This window comes from Leptidea sinapis, chromosome 31, assembly GCF_905404315.1.
Source record: "Leptidea sinapis chromosome 31, ilLepSina1.1, whole genome shotgun sequence".
Classification (NCBI taxonomy): Eukaryota; Metazoa; Arthropoda; class Insecta; order Lepidoptera; family Pieridae; genus Leptidea; species Leptidea sinapis.
In genome coordinates, this window is record NC_066295.1 from 8,828,577 (window position 1) to 8,851,915 (window position 23,339).

The 23,339-nt window shown below is 35.5% G+C and overlaps 1 protein-coding gene across 1 annotated transcript in view; it reads right to left on the reverse strand.

The window, feature by feature from the left end:
• Nucleotides 1-23,339, reverse strand: part of LOC126974105 (G-protein coupled receptor moody-like) — a 134,398-nt gene that overhangs the window by 44,603 nt on the left and 66,456 nt on the right. Inside the window, exon 2 of the mRNA XM_050821521.1 lies at nt 5,316-5,344. The gene's annotated coding sequence lies outside the window, so the exon portion shown is untranslated. The remainder of the gene's footprint in view (nt 1-5,315; nt 5,345-23,339) is intronic.

Below are 23,339 nucleotides of genomic sequence, written 5' to 3' on the forward strand. Positions count from 1 at the left end.
ATGGTCTTTGTGGTTGTCCGTTGTTGTGGGCGTTGATGACGACAGCAAGTAAAACACCAGTGGGAAGATCCTCTGCACCGGATGCCGGCTAGATTATGGGTACGACAATGGCGCCTATTTCTGCCATGAAACAGTAATGTGTAAGCATTAGAGTGTTTCGGTCTGAAGGGCGCCGGAGCTAGTGCAATTACAGGGTAAATGAGACTTGACATCGTATCTCAGAATTTTTTGTATTTCAATAATCTTGAGCGGCGCTGCATTGTAATGAGCAGGGCGTGTCAGTTACCATCCGCTGAAGGTGCTGCTCGTCTCGTCCCTTATTTTCATTTAAAAAAACGCGTGATATAATTATAAGCAACAAAATTAATGGTAGGTACACTTCACAAAGCCTTATGAATATGTACGGAATGCGCGTGCGACACCACCGCCTCGCTCGATGGTTCTTCCCTGACTGCCTGCTCGGCGCTCGCCCGGCGCCCGTTCTCGACCGCACCCGCACCGCACGCCAATAACATTCGAGCCAAGACTAGTACCAAAACATATTCGTATTCGCTCGTGACTCGACGTTCTTGACAAGACATATATTATAATGTTGGACAAATGGAAAATGAAATACTATTACAACGTCGATATAAATAAAGGTCAAAGATTTTGATATAATATTGAAGGTTCTTGTCTCCGCATCAATAATCTGTAGTTATTGTACCGGAATATATATTCGAAACATGCTTCTGCCCCAAAAGATATTTATTACATTTACTTAATCATTTGTGAAGAACGTATCAGAAAGTTCTTTGAGGTGCCTGCTACAGAATTCGTCGGGAAATATGAATCTAATCACTATATTGTATAAAACAAAGTCGCTTTCTCTGTCCCTATGTGTATGTATGCTTAAATCTTTAAAACTACGCAACGGATTTTGATGCGGATTTTTTTAATAGATATAGTGATTGAAGAGGAAGGTTTATATGTATAATAACATCCATTAAATAGTGAAGAAATACTGTTATTTTTGAAGTTTCTAATTTGATGTCGCACATAATTACATTTTTTCCGCTTACATTGCAAACGCAGGCTGAACCCTACGAGATTTATCAAAATAATGCACTAAGTATTGTATTTTGTTTTAAGTTTATGTATTTTATTTATCGATTGAGACAGTACTAAGTCTGCCGGGTCATCTAGTATATTATAAACTAAGAATGCAAAGTTATAAACTACACAATGTCTCTTAGTTCGGCGTACCGGTTGGCAAAGGCTTCCTCCAACTATTTCCACTCTTGTCTGATTTAGGCCACTATTCTCCTGCTGTCAATTCTATTTCGTTTTCTTTTGCCATATTTGGGTTCCACCCTGTACGTATCTTGTTCCACTTCCCCACTTTATCTCTCATGGTGTGTCCTGCCCATCACCATTTTTGTTGGTCGATTCGTAATTTTCCTTGGATCAGTATTTCTATATCTAATAATATGCGTAGGTATAAATAAAATGAAGCATCTGCTTTTAGTAGGTAACAAAATAACAGCTTATTACTAAAGGAGTAACTTTTTTCAAAGATTGAATTAAGGTTCAAAGCAAGTAACATACTATCGCCAAGACATAGTACCTATTTTGTAAGAAAAAGGACACCTATAGTAAAACAATGATTTAAAAAACGAAGAAGATGTAAATGTTGATTTAAAAGAGTGGCAATCAGTTTCTTGCTACTTTTTCTCATTTGCTTTACGATGTGGCGGTGGTGTTCGTCTTGTCGGGAGAGAATCGGCCACTTTTTTCTCTCGTACCAGGGACTAAAAGACAACTTTTAATCGAGGTGTGAAAAAAAGTAAGTTTTTGAAATTCATAAGTCATTTACGCCTACATATTGACACGGGAGTGGGTCAGGGATTGGAAATAATACTCTGCTTGTAGAAACGTGTCTTTATTTGCGTTCACTTTTCTGAACATGCACTTCGCCGGTCTGCCGCTGTCCTCTTGTCGGCGGCGATACCTTTAACGCGTCACACCGCATCGAACACTAAGTCTCTTCTATCTTCTTCTTCTTGGAATACTTCCTCTTTTCACTACTTCTTCTTTTCTTCTTCTTCTTCTTTACACTTTCGAGTCAGAACTAGAACTGCCGTAGGCCACGCTTAGTACGGCTTATATACCCCCGGATCTATTCTATTTTCAAAATGATTCTCCCATTCCATCTTTTAATTTAAATTGTACCAGAAAATTCTTTTAACTATTTTTATCCCGCTTACACATTTTCCATCCCATTTTTTCTGTTCGATTTGATCCTGAACTTACTAAAAATTTCCATTAACTTTACAAAACCCAAAAAATTCCATACTCTGGTAGGTGTATCGAACCCGGGTCTACAGCGTCTAAAGTAAAAACTTCTACGCTAAAGCTACGAGTATTGCTGACGGAGCTGTTGAAATTATCAATGTCTTGAAGTTTGACAACTCTCGTCATGTACGTTGCTGCACGATATGACGTTTGACAACTCTCGTCATATACGTCGAAACGTTGCTATGCGACAATATTTATATATGTTTATTTAAGGACAAAAAACTTAATTTAAAGTGATTTTGATTTGAAAACATATACAAGTATGGATTAGTTTCGCATTGAATACTTATTCGTAATACTTTTATGAAATTAATTAAAAAATGTAAATATATTAGAATATATCAATTATAAGTACCTATCCCAAAAATTTTGGAACCAAATACAAATGCACAAAAAATGTGTTGCGAAAAGTCCATTATTTATGGATGATTATGTAATTTTATGTTGATGTATTCTGGACTTAATCGCAAAGCAGATTGTGTTCACATTTCGGTAATGTTTATGCTAATTCGTCGTTGTTCATTCGTCCTGTGGTCGGCAGAGGGATATGTTTTGTAGGATTAAAAATAATACTATCTGATTTCAATAATATAACTAAAAAAAATCATAATATTTGATCTGAAAACTTGTTTCCTTTGATGTCAATTAATTCAAAGTTGTGGTAATATTGAGGTCTAACATTTTAAAAAATTTGAATTAAGAACACTATTTTATCATGCTTTTATTGTCTTATTTTTATGTGGCAGACTCTTTATAAAAAGGCTTACATATACGAAAAAGTTTGTAATTGTTTCTGAGGCTTAGACGTTGTTGAGTAGTGTATTATTAAAAATGGAACCATTATTTGTTATCATCCACAATGATAATTAAATGAGAGTATTTCTAAACAATTAATGTTCACGCCAGAATGGTAACCAAACCCTTTGTGTCCCTATTAAAACCATATTAGGGCATTGTGTATCGTACATTCAACCCATACGCTGAATTGCTAATAAAATTAACATAAAGGTGTTTTACGATTTGTAAGCAATTCGTTCCTTTTTGGGACACAGTTTAAAATGTCCCCGTTTCAATGGAAATAAAATCCCCCTAAAATCCCTATAAAATACGCGAATTGAGGTTGATGGTGTTGCTCCGAATGTTTACTCGCTCAGTACTACCTACGTGTTTTGTACGAAGTTGTAAAGAAATGATTCGCAGCCTCGATTTTGGGGCGATAAGGATGTGCTTGAGAGCTTTGAAAGGAATAAAATGCTTTAACAATAAACGACCTTGAGCTAGACATTGTTACTTTGTTCTAATTTTAAATAATTTTGTTATGCAACAGTTTAGGAATAAGGTTGCGATATTTGTCGATGATACGATACCAGATTGCTCGTTCGAGGAAATTGTTTTAGTCGTAGCAAGGAATATATACTCGCTCGCGAATCGCTCGTGATTCCACCTTCGCACGACACGCCACAAGTTAGGATATAATCCCCACCGGTCATGTGGCGGTCCTCCACAGTGCAGTATTCAAGGAGCTTTCTTCCACGTACTACAAAGCTGTGGAATGAGCTTCCTTGTGCGGTGTTTCCGGGATGATACGACATGGGTATCTTCAAAAAAAGCGCGTACACCTTCCTTAAAGGCCGGCAACGCTGTGATTCCTCTGGTGTTGCAAGAGATTGTGGGCGGCGATGATCACTTAACAACAGGTGACCCGTACGCTCGTTTGTCCTCATATTCCATAAAAAAAAAGAGTTCCTACTGACTGGCCTACAGTGTAGAGGCCGCTACACATACTTTCGATTTCGCTACCTGCACGGGGCGTAACACAGGCCTGCAGGTTGTAATGAAGAACGTCGAGCCACGAGAGAGTACTCGTACTGGTGTTATCGGCGTGCGGTGCGAGTGCGGTCGAGATAGGGCACCGGGTGATCGCCGAGCAGGATCATATTACAGTGTGTGTACTGTGAATAAATAAAGGGTTGATGCACCTCCTATATTCATAACTTTATCGAGTTTCTTTTTTTGTAATTTATTTAGTTTTTAAAGTGAAACTTTTATTACATCGTCTCAAACTTTTTCCTCTGTGTGTTGCATGTCGCGTGACGGTCGGGTGGCGACTATTACTTATTTGTGCCAGTGCTCCACGCTATTTTGTTTGTTTTTGTCAGTGTTTAATGTAAATGTTGTTATTTATTAAATTGAAAGTTTTATTTGCTTTTGGTAAACAACGACACAGCTAGTGGAATATTATTCCAAAAATTTTTAATTAAATGTCTATAATGTGAAAAAAAGTTTTACTTTTACCGTGGTTTCATAACTTACTCAACTAAGAATATTTAATTGAGAAGTAGTTTTTTAACTTAATTTTATATTTAAAATTTGAGTAAAATTGTTACCAATTACTGTTACTACGTTTTGTATTATATGTAGTAGTAATAAATTTGCTTATTAAAATAATTTATTGATACTCATAAGTTTAAAATGAAATACCTTAACTAGATTATTAGAATTTATGAATTATGTTACTGTTGGCTAATATTAAATAGTTGTATAGATACAATAGTAACAATTTACATCAGAATTATATCTTAATAACGTAATTTGTTATGTTAAAGTAAAGTTATAAGTATATTAAAGTGATAATCCTCACTTCTGAACACTTTCACATTTTATGAACGATGCGGGACTCGAACCCACGACCTCTCGCGTTCCGTGCGAGTGTTCTCTCAACTGAGCTAACCGTTCGAGAGACTTTGATAAAACAACGTAATCTTATGTAACGTAAACTTAAAATCTTGTATACTTTGTTCAACTCTCAGGTTGTGGCTTCATCTACAGGATCTACTTTACAGTTGATAGTTGATCTACTCTACTGTATATTAGGAAATTGACTTGAGATGTCACTCTTGTTAATCTTAACAATTTGTTGTTTTTTATTTGTGTGTCTTACTTACGTATTTGTTACATGTGTGTACTAATGTACTTACTTTCGATGTTCGGCAAGGACCACAGCTATCTGTAAAATATATTATATAGTTAGATCATATTAAATTACTTTTGTAAATTAATGAATTAATATATATCCTGATGTATATTTTCAACTCTTTCTTTCAACAAACGAGCGTACGGATTACAGGAGCAATAACCAGAGGAATTTTAGGAAAATTAGGGTCCTTTTTTGATATTAAGTTAAAATAAGGCGAAAAAATAAATATTTTAAATCAAATAAATTACAGTGTATTTGGGACATAATAAGGTAAGCTTTCACCAAATTTCGTAGAAAATTTTTTTTTTTGAAAAAGAAATAAAAAACCAAAAACATGGTTTTTTGAATTTTTCACCTAAATTTTGAGGTTATGTGAAAAAAGTGTAATTACAAAAGTTGTAGATCTCTTTATTACATACAACTTTGCCAATTCACTTTTTGCCATAGGACTTGTAGTTTTGCCGGAAATCGAGATAAACCATTTTTTACCCTAAAACACCCCCCCTTTTCCACTTCCCGACCTCAGATCGCCCGTAATTTATATTTCCCTTAATTTTTGTTATATTCTCGTCCTTAACCAATGGATTTCATCCTGCTGTAATTTTTTTTGGTTTCAAAAATTATCGACCCTGGTCTATAATAAAATTGTAGTCAGATACGCTATCCACATTTTACTATGTCAAACTTTGAGGTATATAAGGCTAAGTACATACAAAAAAGTGTTGATGATGAGGATGATATCCTACTTTTTGTCGTGTCGTGCGAAAGTGGAATTCGGTGATTATACAGCGTACTTAGACTTTGCACAAACTTTACTTACGTTAAAACACGAACTTGACTTTTGCATTGGGATGCCTTAGCTTAAGGTCTACATTATTTGAGCTGCCGAATAACTATAAAAATGAAATCAAAGATTATGATAAGCTTACACTAAGCTAAGTTTTACGTAAAAAGCAAAGTCTCAGCCTTATTTGTTTCGGTCTTTGATTACTTAATTCATGAAACACACTTCTTACGACCATAGAGAGATCACAGGTTTCCATGCTTGCGCTAGTCTAAAACTATCCTCAGTATTAAAATTCTTAATACACCAATTGAATCGAAATATCAGATTCAAATATAGTATTTTATTTAATTAACGCGAGTGTTACACATTTAAATAAAACACTTTTAAAGGATTATAACGCGTGTGATTGTAACTGTTTTTACATTAGATTTTTGCGTAAAAGTTACGTTTCTATTTTAGTTACACCCGACGTTTCAAGACCTCCCTAGATCTCGTTTTCAGGGGGACTGCAGATGAAATGAGTTAAAGATAGTATTTGTCATAGTTGTCATTGTTAAGCATAGAAGTAATCAATCTTACCCCAATATATAAGTCAATAAGATTTTCAATCAACAAGATTTAATAGAATATAATAAGTACTGGAACAAGCAAAACTTTTGACTCACAATAAAAGCAAACTTCCCGGAGATAAACCTTTTTGCCTTAGTAAGTAATCAAGCCCAAGTTTAATCGGAAAAGAGAGAAAATGAGTAAAAATCATTTGATAGGAACGCTCGTCCGTTTCAACGCCAATAGCTGTCTCTCTCCTAAAGGAATCGATATGAAATTTGATTTCGGACAGGCTTTCATGGAATGTGAAACATTTCCAGCTATTTTTCCGGTGTTTTGGCCTGCTACTAATTTAGGGAAATATCTCTGTACGTAGATTTTTCCGTTTATTTATCGTCTACAATGACGTTTTATACTCATAAAAGGACATATCATTCGCAGTCTGATAGAAGAACAGCAAAAGTTTGCTTAAAGAAAATGTAAGCACACTTTTCTCCTTAGTCGTGTGTCAACTGTCACTGTCTGAATCGGGGTCTAAATTAAACATACGTAACCTCAACTAAATAAATATTTTACAGAAATAAAATTTGAAAAACAAAATTTTTTGAACGATGGGGGACTCGAACCCACGACCACTGGCGTTAAAAACATAACAAATTGTTTAGATTTACAAGAACGACATCTCAAGTCAATAACTTAATATGCAAATATTGGGGTTGAGCAGGTTATCAACTGTAAAGTAGATCCTGTGGATGAAGCCACAACCTGAGTGTTGAACAAAGCATACAAGATTTTATGACGATACGTCACTCGAACGGTTAGTTCAGTTGGCAGAGCACTGGCACGGAACGCCAGAGGTCGTGGGTTCGAGTCCCACATCGTTCATAAAATTTTGTTTTCAAATGCTATTTGTGTATAAAACATTATTGATCGTCTATAAAAATTCCAGTCTATTCATATAAAAAAGCAATCCATATGTTGTTGAACTTCGAGAGATGTTTGATTAATAGTTTCGATAGGTCTTCAGTTTCAAAGCATGGAAACTGCCTTCACTGTTTTTGAACCACACGAAACCAAACTTTTTCTGCCACTAACACTAACATAATTTAAGCCATTTCTATATCCGAGCTACTATTTATGAGAAAATATAGCGATAGACATTTATCTGTAGCTTTAAATGAATATAAGGGACGAGACGAGCACGACGTTCAGCTGATGCTAATTATTTCGCCCTGTCCATTACAATGCAGTGCCGCTCAGGATTCTTGAAAAAACCAAATATTCTGAGCGGCACTACAATTGCGCTCGTCACCTTGAGACATTAAGATGTTAAGTCTCATTTGCCCAGTAATTTCACTAGCTACGGCTCCTATCCAACCGAAACACAATAATGTTTACACATTACTGCTTCACGGCAGAATTAGGCGCCGTTGTGGTACCCATAAAGGCAAAGGAGCCTCCTACTTGTAGGTAAGTGACCCCCTCCCTATTACAACGCAGTACCATTCAGCGTTTTTGTTTCAAACCATAAATTCTGAGCGGCACTACAATAATTGCGCCCGTCACCTTGAGAAGAATGTTAAGTCTCATTTGCCCAGTCATTTCACCAGCTCCTATCCAACCGAAACACAATAATGTTTGCATATTACTGCTTCACGGCATAACCTAGCTCACATCAATTCCCTCTATCAAGTGAATCCTACCATCACGTAAGCCTCTTGTACGTTTTCCGTGTATTGTATTAAAACTTACTTATATTTTGTAAGTTAAATAAAGGTCGTGTTTACAAGTCGTTGTGCCCTTTAGACGGTTTTAAATCCGACATTCTATAATACTCTCATTTTACTAAGTAGAAGGCACTTTCATAAAGAGCGGATCGAAGAACGAAAATAATGTTATTGGAAAACGCTTTAGTGGCATTTCGATCCAACGAATTTAAAGTAACCGCCAATCATGTTAGGTACACTAATTTGCTTCGAGATCACTACAGTTTCTTGGGATTAAGGTTTAAGATTCTGTTTTCGCAATTGGCGAGATACTTTAAGGCGACACTAAATGCCGGCGACCTTGAGCGATATGAGTTCACGGCTCCTATGTAACAAAGCCAATATTTTCAAAATTCTTGGATCGAAAATGTAACATTATAACAGGCGCAAACTGCTTAATTGCTTACAATCCTCATTATTGATTACTATTCTGAATAAATGTACCTACATAAAAAAGTAAAATCTATAAGGACAACTTTATGATAGTAGTTTACTAAACAAATGCATGATGCCGAGAAAAAACTTATTTAACTGCAAAGAAAACTGGTAGTTCATAATAGCTCTGGAGTGCTAACTTTAACCAAAAATAAGCATTAGCAACCTACAAGTAAGACTTAAGGCTATGTGTAACAGGATAAAATAGTGTTCATAGCTCCAAATCCTATATTTTCACCACAAAACTTGTCAAAAAACACCTTGTCTGCATGTTTTCTGTTTACCCTTCGCCTTAAGCTGGAGTTCTATTGTACTGAGAGTGGTTAAATAAAAACTTAGATAACTTATACGGATATCTAGATAGACTTTCACTGCTGTGAGTATGTCGAAAAAACGTCGAACTGTTAACGAATATTTTCAGAAATGCACGCACACTAACACAAAGTGATATACGAATGTAAGAAGTAGCTGGTCATGCACACTAAAGTAATAAATCTGGCCTGCTGTCCGTAGCATGAGGCTCTATCTGAGTAATAACATAACACCACGATGTTTGTTCTAATCAAGATTGAAGAAGCCTTTACATAAAATACTGACTTCGTACAAACGTTTCTTGGGATTAAGGTTTAAGTTTCTGTCTTCGCAATTGGCGAGATACTTTAAGGCGACACTAAATGCCGGCGACCTTGAGCGATATGAGTTCACATACATGACTTATTTGTTTTTTTTACGTCGTGGTGAAATAATATATAAGCATTTCAATGTTTCAGTTTAAACGGTGCCGTTGCTATTAAAATTACTCCGCCGCTCCGAGTATTTGATTTTTCAGACTTATTATTTATTTATTATTAATTGTCATTGACTGAATTATGTGTATTGCAAATATATAGTTAAGTAATGACCAACATATCGTATAACTTCTCCGAACGACGCTGCATCTTATGGTTTAATTATTATTCCGATCGGTTCAGTAGTTTTCACAGTATAACCGAAGAAAAAAACGGCTCTCCATTTATAAGTGTATCTACACTAATAAATGGAGAGCCGGAGAGAAGTATAAACATTTTATCAATGTTGTTGTTATGCAGACTATATTGTTGTTTTTGTTCGTGGATTATCGTGTTTTTCTAATATTATTGTCTTTATTATTAAAGCCGAATAAAGTCGAGCCTGTTTTCTTTCTTAAATAAATTCACTAATAATATAATAATTAAAGTAAACAATTTGTGTAATATAAGATATAGTTTAGTATTAGTATGTGGTGATCAGTTTGAACCCAATCGAATTGTGAAGTGAATAAACCATTGCTCATCACTAATCTTGCGAAGTTCAACCAAGCGTCTCGCACCTAATGAGTATTTTTTATTGGATGTTAAGACGAGAGAACTCCAAATGATTTTATCGAAATGGTCGGCAGATTACGTAATGTTTCGTCATTTGCCACTAGGCGATTATTTTGATGTGATATTAAATACATAGTCTTATTTAAATACTTTTTTTATTTGATTTCAAGATAATTGTTTAGTTCATAATTAGGACTACAAATAATTAAGTATATAATATATAAAATTCTCGTGTCATGGTGTTAAACATTGAACTCCTCCGAAACGGATGACCGATTCTCATGAAATTTTGAGTGCATATTGGGTAGGTCTGAGAATCGGACAACATCTATTTTTCATCCCCCTTGTCCCCAAATGTTAAGGGTGGTCCACACGATTTTTTTTTTATTTTTTTGACATACTTTTTTTAATTTGTTTGATTATGAGTGAGCATTAAAAAATATATACAACTTTAAATTTTCACCCATCTACGATCAACAGTTACTTTTGTATCGCGATTTTAATATCGGCAATACAACGTTTGCTGGATCAGCTAGTATAATTATAATATAGTTAAACACAGAACATAATATATAAATAACTAGCGGACCCACAGACGTTGTCCTGTACACACGTGTTAAATTTGATAAAATCAGTCCAGACGTTAGGAGGAGATCACTAACATACGCAGGAGAATTATATGTCGACTGTATTGAGAATCTAAACCAATCTCAAATTCACTGGAACACTCTAAAAATCATCAAAATCAGTCCAGCCAATTAGGAGTTAGTTCAATTGTGAATTTAAACCATCCTCGAATCTATATACCTCGAACACACACAGAAAATTTAATTCAAATCGGTCACCGTCAACACACATACAGAAGAATTATAAGTATATTTAATCTTCATAGATATAATGTTAGTATCTAGGTATGTATTGGAAACTATTTATAATTTCCATACATAATTGAACATTTTTTTTTATGGAATAGGAGGACAAACGAGCCCACATTCTCTTGCAACACCAGAGGAATCACAAGAGCGTTGCCGGCCTTTAAGGAAGGTGTACGCGCTTTTTTTGAAGGTACCCATGTCGTATCGTCCTGGAAAAACCGCACAAGGAAGCTCATTCCACAGCGTTGTAGTACGAGGAAGAAAGCTCCTTGAAAACCGCACTGTGGAGGACCGCCACACATCCAGATGGTGGGGATGATATCCTAACTTGTAGCGTGTCGTGAGAAGGTGGAATTTGTGTTTCTTAAAAATTATTTTCTACCATGTCACATATTTTAGATTAAGGATTTTTCTCCGCTGCGTTCCAACTTGATACCGCACTACCTAAGAACAATAGCTTTTTTATTACGGCAACTATTGGATGCTTGTTTGCGTGGCATCTTGACACGCTTCGTGTTATTTTACATTAAAATTAATAAAATACAAAAAAAAACTTAAAAATAATAAAGATACTATACTATAGATAGATAACTCACATTTAATTCACCAAACTTTCAAAAAGTCAAGTATTGTATGATACTTAATACACTTTATACTAAATTTTGAACATTAATAATTTGTTATTTTCGAAGTAATATCCCTCAGTGGGAATAATAATTATGCATATTAAATATGTTACCAAAAATTATGAACGATGCGGGACTCGAACCCGGGACCTCTCGGGTTCAGTCCTAGCGCTCTTTCCAACTGATAATGGTGATGATGGAACTACAACCTGATAGTAGAACAAGTTATACCAATATTTACGTCCCATCCATCAATCGAACGGTTGGCTCAGTTGGAAAGAACGGTCAACGGGATTCGAGCCCCGCATCGTTCATAAATTTTGGTTACAAATTTAATTTGTATAACCTTAATAATTCTAAATTTGTCTTAAAAGTTTGTTGTAGTTTTATTCATTTGTTTTTAAGATGTGTTTAATTTTTGAAATGAGCTGAAATATCCACTGGAACTCTCCAAAGATTCCTATAATATATACCGGAGGCTACTTTCAATGGAATTACTCATATCAGGGTTACGAGTCAACATGTTTGACTTAACATACAAACCCTTTCTTATAATTATGCTTAGATAATTTATACGTGGTGGTTAGCGATCGTACCTACTAAGCTAGAGGTCCCGGGTTCGAATCCCGGTAGGTGCAAGCATTTATATGATGAATATTGATGTTTGTTTCCGTGTCATGGATGTTTATATGTATGTTAATTTGTATGTTTATATGTATGTATGTTTAAGTAAGTATATTGTACTAAATATATCGTTGTCTTGCAACCCATAACACAGGCTATATATGCCTAATTTGGGGCAAGATAATTTGTGTAAAAAGCGTTTCAATATTATACGTCTAGATAGAGCCTGCTGCTGCTAGATAATAGACGAAAACAGGCAGGAGTATTAGTTTAGTGCGCGTGACAAGCTATGTCTTACACTCACGATTTGTGACATTTTGTATGTGCGTGCATTGCTCAAAATAAAGGTTAACAGTCAACCTCAATTTTTTTCGATGTTTTCACATCTGTCACAGTGTATCTAGTCGTATTTAATGTCTAAGTAATGAGGCTTAAGATTCGAATATTATGCTATAAGAATACTAGCATTTTTATAGGAACCGCTTAATATTTCTTCCATTCCAATGAAATTGCAATATGAAATAGAAATGCACTTCATTCAAGTTGCCTATTTGCATTACATTTTAAAACTGTATAAGCAGCTTTTGTATTGCAAAGCTCATTCTGTCGGTTTTTATTCATAATGTCCATAGTAGGAATTTTATTTTTACTTAATTTTAATAGCTCACAGCAACAATCATAACCTTTTACTTAATTAAATTAAGTAAATTTTAATTTGTTATGTTTTTAAAGAGATAACCCTCACTTCTAGGATTAATACACATATAAAATTTGAAAACAAAACGATGCGGGACTCGAACCTCGACCTCTGGCGTTCCGTTCCAGTGCCAACTGAGCTAACCGTTCGAGTGACGTATCGTCATAAAATCTTGTATGCTTTGTTCAACTCTCAGGTTGTGGCAGGTGTCTCAGTTACAAGAGCTTGATAAAAATATATATATAAAGAAAAATGATAAAAGAAACTAATTTAATAATTATCCCACAATTAAAATAAATCTAAAAACTGTGTGTGTGTGTTTGTGAGTGATTGAGTGGGTGTGTGTAATCATGTTTGTTGTTTGGGCTTAGACCTTTAATTGGGTTCCATCTTTAGACTGCGTGTGCTTATCATTTCTATTATTAATTTCATTTTAAAATGTTTAAACTATAAAACAGTCAAAATGTAAATAAGAATGTAATTAAAAACGAAGAAAAAATTGGTATCTAGAGGTACTTATCGTTTATCTAAGGTTGAATTTCGAATATACAATCAAACCAAAGTTGTGACTCAAAGCGTTTTTTCATCTTTTATGTGATATGTAATACAGAAAGCAAGTTGTGTTGAAAGTGTCGAATGTTAGTAAAAATAACAAATGGAGAAAGCAAATATTGAAAAATCTTTCATCGACAAAAATGACGACAAGGAGAGACCTCAAAGGGCGTCAGACGCTGACAGAAATATTATTCGATTTAATGTGATTGTTGCACTATAGCAATTTTTCTTTACAAATATTTTACCTTAACCTTTTGGGAAGCAAATAATATATGTCGTCTATGCTGATAGCGTAGAAAATTAGTGAAACTTTTTATATGGAAATGGACGACAAGAAGATACGAATTCGAAAACCAAAAATGCATTGGAACGTGGCTGACGAGGATCGAATAGGGGGTCCGTGGTGAGATTCAACAGTTCAACCTATTGCGTGACCGTTTACAATAAAGCCTTGTTAGAAAACATTCGTGATAAAAAATACGGTCTGCACTCCGGGAGTGCCGGCAGAAATGTAATCTTGATCATTCACCTTGTGCATTTATAATTTCAAAAAATGCTAGCATTTATGTGGTAAAATACAATATTCATTTATTGTATACGATAATACAAAAATGACAATTTATATTACACATAAATAATTTAAAACATGAGAACTATTACAATTATTTTACATTAATGGGATTACGTCTCAGAAAAATCAACTTTCATCTATAATTTCAACGACTGTCTCACGAGTTTTCGGTCAGGGTCACGTATCCTGACGCGAGTTTATCATTTTCTACCACTCCCAAGAAAAGTGCTCAACGCCGCTAAATAAGTTTTCACTTCAATATGTATTTATAGTGATACCAAAAAAAGAAGGTTACTTCTAATAAATAAAATGAGTTTGCGGCCGTAGGTTTGCTTCCTTTCGGTCTAGACTGTAGACGGGGCGATTCTATGTTGTTTTAAAACTGATTTACAGATGATTATTGAAATAAATCTCAGTCCTCTTTCTATGGTTGTATGGTCGGAGTATATAAAATATATCGTAGTCGAGAACGTCGAGCCAAGAGCGAGTACGAAGATTCAGTACTCGTATTGGCTCGGGTGTAATCAGTGTGCGGTGCAAGTGTGATTGACATCGGGTGCCGGGCGAGCGCCGAGCATACAGTCAGGGAAGAACTACCGAGCAAAGCGGTTGTGTCGCATGCGCATGCCGGAAATACCGCATTATCATTACCTAACCATAAAGGTTTGTGAAGTGAAACTGTCGTTTTAAATGCCCATACCAATGGACAACCATGAAGTACTATGTGGCCGGCCTTACTTCGTCATGAATGTGAGGTTTATGCTATGCAAGAGGAAGAAAAATGGCGAACAGTATGGTATTACGAAACGTAACCACACATCATTTTTTTTTTTATGAAAATACGGGACGAGACGAGTAGGACGTTCAGATGATGGTAATTGATACGCCCTGCCCATTATATTGCAGTGCCGCTCAGGATTCTTGGAAAGCCCAAAAATTTTGAGCGGCACTACAAATGCGCTCGTCATCTGGAGACATAAGATATTAAGTCTCGTTTGCCCAGTAATTTCACTAGGTACGGCGCCCTTCAGACCGAAACACAGTAATGTTTACACATTACTGCTTCACGGCAGAAATAGGCGCCGTTGTGGTACCCATATTCTAGCCGGCATCCTGTGCAAAGGAGCCTCCCACTGGTAAATACTGGAAGTACAATTTCAGTAACAGTTAGCTTTAAGCTAGCTGCAGGAAAGATACAATCTAGCTATAGGAAATTGTAAAGTTTTATAACATTGATAATATCTCAAAGTTTCATATTCAGGTCTATGGGGAGCAGACATGGTAAAATAACAATTAATCACGAAATATCTTAAGCAAGACGCTCGCTTTTCAAGTCTCGACCGAAGGAACTCTTTGTTAATCATTAATCAATATGTCCAAGCCTACATTGATAAATAACTCAGAATCATTTACGAAAATCTTTGCTTAATGGTCCTTGTCTTCTGTATTTCAAGCAATGCTTTCTATGTTTGTTTTCGGTGCTTAAAACTATTCTAGTGAGTTGTATTATATAAGTACTTTTTCGGCTGTGACCATTCGTACAGTTTCTCAATTGAAAGCCGTCGCTTTTGGGCACTCTCGACCCTTTGACTGAAACATAATAGGGATTAAAATATGAAATTGCCGTTTTGGCGAAATGAATACTTCATTCATGATTTAAACATCCAAAGAATAGGATTGTATGAGATATTATTCTGTTAGACTGTAGTAAACGATCATCAATATCATTATTTCAGCCGAAAGATGTTCACTGCTGGACAAAGGCCTCCCCCAAAAATTTCCACGACGATCGGTCCTGCGCTGCCCTCATCCAACGTATTCCGGCGATCTTGACCAGATCGTCGGTCCATCTTGTGGGGGACCTACCAACACTGCGTCTTCCGGTACGTGGTCGCCATTCGAGGACCTTACTGCCCCAACGGCCATCTGTCCGTCGAACTATGTGCCCTGCCCACTGCCACTTCAGTTTCGCAATCATTTAGGCTATGTCGCTGACTTTGGTTATCCTATGGATCTCCTCATTTCAGATAGGATCTCGTAGGGAAACTCCGAACATAGGCCTCTCCATTGCCCGCTGAGCAACAATGACCTTCAATAGTAAAAGATGGATTAATTCAAATTTAGAGTAACTTCTGAAACAATGTAAGGTTCGTTTTTTTTTCTTTGTGTAGATAAAAATAATTTGGCTCTAAATATGACACATATGTACTTACTGTTACTGCTTGGTCCGTAGTTTAGGACGGAATCCACCAGAGTTATATATAGTAGTAATCTTAGGGCACTATAAGTTTACAAAGCACCGCTCTGTATTTAGCACAGACATAGTTTTTATCTGCTAACATTAATTTTTTTAAATTGATCTACTCATATTATCAACCCTATAGAAACTGTGGAGGGTATGATACTGAGTTTTCGTCTATGGGAGAGTATTTGGAACAGGCTTCAAGTGCCTTGAACTTATTGATGTGTCATGTCTTCTATGTTTGTGTTAACTTTGTTCAAAACCTTGCTATCTGGCTAAAAATTAAAACAAAATAGTACCATTAAGTGCATTATATTATATAACTCCTACCGCTGATTTTAATTCGGGGATTGTAAAATAGGATCAGTTTGGATCCATGGATATTATAAAAGGTGACTAATGGATGATGAAATGTGGTAGAGCCACGCTGTTATCTTAAAATGACTCCTACTCCTCGCGTCGTATTCCTCTCTGCTGATGCGGTCGTGATTTCTCTGAGGATTCAACTATTTGACAATAGTTCGCAATCTGTGCCTGTCTTTGGCTACGTGCAGTTCGTCATGAAGTCCGGTATTCAGAGATGTGCGGATTTGGTCAGTACATCTTATAGGGCTGCGCCCTCTGGGGCGTCGTCCGTCTACCTTCCTAGTAACTATCAGTTGTTCGAGGTTGTGGCCATCTTTTCTGGGGATAAGTCCAAAGAACTATAAGATTCTAAGGATGCAAATGGATGAGGGTCTGGATTTTACACCTATAGTGTTAAGAATGGATTAGCTTAAAATGACACTCGCAAAGTAAACTGGCGTAAATAGCTAATATATTACTTAGGTATGTATTTTCCACGGTAGGTAAGTCTTGTGTTCTGACGCGTACAACACAATACCTCTTCAAGTAATCTTTATCAGAAGCTGAGGTATATTTTGTAACTTTTCTGTTGTTGCAATATTTTTTTATTAAAATAAGGGAAGAGACGAGCAGGAAGTTCAGCTGATGGCAATTTATACGCCCTGCACATTACAATGCACTGCCACTCAGGGTTATTGAAAAACCTAAAAATTCTGAGCATAAGTCAACACTTATTGCCCAGTATTTTCACTGGCTACGGCGCCCTTCAGACCGAAACACAGTAATGCTTACACTATTACTTACATACTGCTTCAAGCAGAAGTAGGCGCCGTTGCGGTACCCATAATCTAGCCGGCATCCGGTGCAAAAGAGCCTCGCACTGGTGAATATAATATTGTACCAGTGCTGAATACTTACTATGAGGGTATGAGACTCTCAAGCTAATTTTCCTTATCTTTCATAAACAAAATTATATCACAAATTATTCATCAGAATTAAATTTCAAGTGACTTTACATATAACCTACACAAGCTCCTCAATGTTGCAAAATGGAAGCAAAACCAAATTGGAATTGTATAAAGAATGCAAATGCGAATAAACACCAAATGTTTGCTTTTAATTATTTATTTTATTTTGGAACTCGGATGATCTTGAAACAATTTTAAATTTGCAATCGTTTCAAATAGCGTTAATTCTGGCAGCAAATAATCTCCAATACATTGAATATCAGTTTATTTTACTATATGGTGAATGGCTAAAACTATATTATTGTGCTTCGCGAGTTTTTACTTCTTAGATTGAAAATCCCAGACACTGTTCGGGCATTATCTATAAATAAATTTAAATGTTTTATAAAAAAATGGCTCCATCGTAAATCCTATTACTCCACTGCTGAATATCTAAATGATCGGACAGCCTGGGACTAGATTATGATTATTTTATAGCGATAGAAATGATTGTACAATATTGTATAATTTTATTGAAAAGAGCGCAAAAAAAGAATGCTGGGAGAGTTTCTTGCGCCGCTTCTTCTCTCTCAGAGCGCCATTTGTTTCCGAAGCGGTAGTAGTATCTAGTAGTTATTAGAAATGACATCAAAAAGAATTCTAAAGGAATCAATTTTGAGAAAATAAATGCCTTTTATGCTGCGAATATAAAATTACTTAAAGAATTCGTAGGAGTACCAGATACATTTATTAGAAGTATCGTCCAGTATAATTTTTTCAACCTCCTTCGATGGAGTGACTACAATGGATATGTGGTTAATTGAAAAAAAAAAGGCATTAAAAGGCATTTATTTTCTCAAAATTTATTTCTTTAGAATTCTTTTTTGATGTCATTTCTAATACTACTACTACTACCGCTTCGTAAACAAATGGCGCTCTGAGATAGAAGAAGCAAGAAACTCTCCCAGCCTTCTTTTGTGCTCTTTTTTATATAATATACAATATTGTACTGTCGTAGTAGGTTGGGTAGTAGTAGGTACTTACAGGTTGTACCGTAATAGACAATTGATTTATTTAGGTGAATTATGTGTGTTATTTTGAATATTTTTTTATGATTACGGTTGAGTAGTTTTACCCGTGAGTTTATTTAACGTCGCCATTGTCGCCGCTCTGTATTGTACACAAAAAAATATATTACGAGGATTTAGTCAACTTCATAGCAAATTTGAGTACAATCACGCGTGGAAATTTATAAACGATGACAAAGACTTTAACCTGTCATTTACAGTTCACTGAAGACAGATGAATTTGGCATCTGGAATTCGTGAACGTGAAAAGTAAATAACAACGACTTTTCTGGACTGTGATGTATTTTGGATACCTTTGAGAATAGTTTGTGTCCAACTAAAAGCACAAGACAATTTAAATTTGAAGTGATATCATTAAGCAAATAGTGTTAAATGCATTTATGAGCTGATTTCCACACGGACACGGACTGAAAAGTTTTGTTACATAAATGTTCTAGCGGTCTGCTGTGTATTTTTGATGGTTTTTAAAAAGTTTTTCTTTTGATATTTCTATTTCAACTTTCAGACTTGCACAATATCAGATAACAAAACCTGTACATTAAATTAGTAATAATTAACAATTTTATGTTTTTATACCAACAATTCTTACTCAACTTAAACTAAACTAAACTCAAACTAAATTTGCACCAGAGGCAAAATAATCCACAAAACTGGTGTCTATTATACTTCTTATTCGTTGTTAAGGAACTGTTAGTTAACCTAAGATTTTTAATATTTGGTTCTCATGGATTTGTGGAGTTCACCATTACCGATTTGGTAAAATAGTAACATCAACATCATCATGATTACTCTCAAAATAAACTAATTTTTGTTTATGTGATGTGGATATAATATTCATGAAATTACGGTCGGTACGGTTATATTAACTTAGTCACACTTTGTTCACTTTAGTCACACAGATAAGTTCAACGGCGGTGACTCAAATGCTGTATTTGACATCGTCACAGGTGATGAAAGCTGGGTATATTGCTATGAACCCGAAACCAAAAGACAATCATTTCAGTGGGTGTTTCTTTTCGAGGATCGGCCAACTAAGGTAAAGAAAGGAAGAATTCAAGGAAAAAAGATGATTGCCTCATTTTTTTGTCGGAAAGGTCATTTCGCGACAGTTGTGCTAGACTATGGAAGGACTGTTACTGTAGACTGGTATAGCAATTGCTGTTTGCCTGTTGTGTTGGAAAAAATTCGACAGCAGCGCCCTCGAAGCAGGATCCTCCTTCACCACGACAATGCTTCCACGCACTCCGCAAAACGGACTGTTGAATATTTGACTATGGCAGGTGTCGAGATAATGAGTCATCCGCCAAACAGTCCTGACCTGGCGCCCTGCGACTTTTATTTATTCCCAAGAACTAAAGATAAAATTTGAGGTATTCGCTTTACGAGCCCTGAAGATGCGGTGAAAGCGTACGAAAATGCCATAGAAGAGTACAAGAGGAAGAATGGGCCCACTGCTTTTCTCAGTGGTTCCATCGAATGCTACGATATGTAGAGAGGAACGGAGATTACTTCGAAAAACAATAAAAGTATTGGCAACTTTCTACATTAAGCCGTATTTCATTTTCTAAACATTTTCAGTATTACCTAGGCATTGAATAGAAACCTCGATTAGATTTAAGGCTGAGTTGTTTTCACGTATAAATTTTTCTAACAAATCTACATACATCCCATAATCGAGAGAAAGCCTACATATTGCGTAGGTATTTATGTCACGTAACGCACAAAACCTTCCAATTAAATCAAAAAATTAAAAATGGATAACAGCAACCGAAAGCAATTTCTGAGGATAAAAATCTTTTGTTTCATTACGAACGAAATGGCTCATTATTTTTTTTCGGTTCCAATTAATTAAGAACTTCTAGACTGTTAGCGTGTAACACAGACTATTTTGTACTGAAATTGTGCTATTTTTTGCCTTGAAGAGATGACAAATTTCCGCTAAATAAGCCAGCCTGAACTATCCATTTACAACCGAGTAACTTAGCATTAGAAGTAAGATGAAACTTTATTTGAAGAAAATACTCAATGGCTAGAATTTTGTGGTTATTCTACGTTAATGTGAAATGTGTGGGAGTTTTTTAATTAACTTGTAGTTTTTCTCCTTGTTTTACTATATATTTTTTGAATGACTAGAGTATATTGAAGGATGGGCTTTGATGAATTTCATGTAAGAATATTCCCAAAGGGTTTTAAAATTCATCTTATATACAAAATTCTCGAGTCGCGGTGTTTGTTACCAAACTACTACGATATGATTTGTATGATATTTTGTCTGCATACCGAGTAGGCCTGAGAATCGGCCAACATCTACTTTTCATACCCCAATTTTCTTAATTGCTGATTTTTAATTTATTTATGGCAATACAACGTTTGCTGGGTCGGCTAGTATTCATATAAGCATCGTTGTAGCGACCACAGAACACTTTAAAGAGATTTTATCTATTCTGTGGAGCGACAATCTCTGAGTAGCTCTGACTACTAAACTATGATTCGATTCCCGATAGGTGTAAATATCAATGTTGTTTTCGAGTCTTAGATACTTTTACGTATATTGTAATAAATATAATTCATCAAATTACTATTCAGCAATAAACGAAGGATGACCAAGAACAAAACAAAAAACCTTTTTTATGTCAGTTTAAATAGAAATTTAGCAAATTTACAAGCTAATAACTAAAAATAATATAAAAAGTTAGTAAATGTGAAGTTTTTTAAATGTTATAAACAAATAGTGACATCTCAAGTAAATTTTTTAATATGCAATTCTACCCTAATAATTATCAACTGTAAAGTAGATCCTGTAGATGGGCCACAACCTGAGAGTTGAGTGAGACATGCCAAGATTTACGATCCAAGCGTCACTCGAACGGTTGGCTCAGTCAGATATCACTTTAAAATAAAAAATTGTATATGTATAAAAAACTAATAAGATGTCATTAAAATAATAAAATGCTTTATTTATTTCTTTAGTAAAGAGCTTCAATGGTTGCAGCTGTTAAATCTAAATGAATTCGCATTGTTAGGGTATCGTCAATTTACTCAAGCTATATTTTTATTTATGAAAATAAGGGACGAGACGAGCAGGACGTTCAGCTGATGGTAATTGATACGCTCATTTCATTGCAGTACCGCTCTGGATTCTCGAAAAACCCAAAAATTCTGAGCGGCACTACAATTACGCTCGTCACCTTGAGTCATAAGATGTTAAGTCTCATTTGCCCAGTAATTTCGCTAGCTACGGCGCCCTTCAGACCCATAATAATGTTTACACATTACTGCTTCATGGCAGAATAGGCGCCGTTGTGGTACCCATAATCTAGCCGGAATCCTGTGCAAAGGAGCCTCCTACTGGTGTGTGCATACTTGACACCATCTTGACACTCAATTGCATCTTTCAAATTTTGTAACATACATTGAAATTAATAAATACATTTCTCAGACCTCCTTATTTCTTGTAGTATTATTTTTACAAGTTTTACTACACAACCCGGCTTAGTTTTTCTTAGTTTCAATTATTATTAGCAAAGTTTAACGGAACATGTGGCACGTCAACGTCAGACATTGTTCGAGACTGGCTCGAGGACGCCCACTTGGGCGTAGTACTAAAAGCCATAAAAGGCATTTATTTAATCAAAATTTATTCTTTTTTGATATTGCACCTAAATTAAAACTTGAAACTTGAAACTTAATTATTTGCCGAAGGCGAATTAGTTGCCGCACTTTGCTACTATTTTATTTATTTATACTTTAATAAAACGGTGTAAGCCAATTACAATATTAAAGTAAGAATTAATTACAAACTAAACAAACTAATTACAAGTTAATAAATACAAAGTTTACTGTAAATAACTAACAATTAATTAACATCCAAATACCGTTCATCCATTCCTCTCACAAAAACGTAAGCAAAAACGTCTGTTAAAATCGTCTGCCATCCATCCTCAAATAAATCACAAGCAGGGTTGGCTTCGAGAAGAGCGTTGAGAGCAGAGAGAGACCTCGGTATAGGTGAGTTGGTGCGAGCCACAGTACGATGTACTACGCCTGTAGTATCTAGTTAGAGGGCAACGGAGACCAATCGTTAATCTAAGCGCGTCGCTTATGAGGCGTGCAATAATGATCTTAAAATTGTGTAACTGTCTGGGTGTTCCTGCTTTTAAATAAATACCGCTAACTTGACAATATGGGAAGGGGTGACCGATTCAAACATGTGGTGATAAGTGTTTCAAACATGTGTACAATACAATGATCTAATAAGCGCTGTGATAATAATTATAATTTTTGAAATATTTCTGACTCATATTGTTATAATTATAATAACCGTCATAATTATAGTACACATTACACTAACCAGTGGGAGGCTGCTTTGTCCAGGATGCCGGCTAGATTATGGGAAACACACCGTAAGCGTTTTGTTTTGGTCTGAAGGCCGCCGTAGCTAGTGAAATTACTGGGCAAATGAGACTTAACATCTTATGTCTCAAGATGACGAGCGCAATTATAGTGCCACTCAGAATTTTTGGATTTTTCAAGAATCCTGAGCGGCACTGTATTGTAATGGGAGGGCGTATGAAT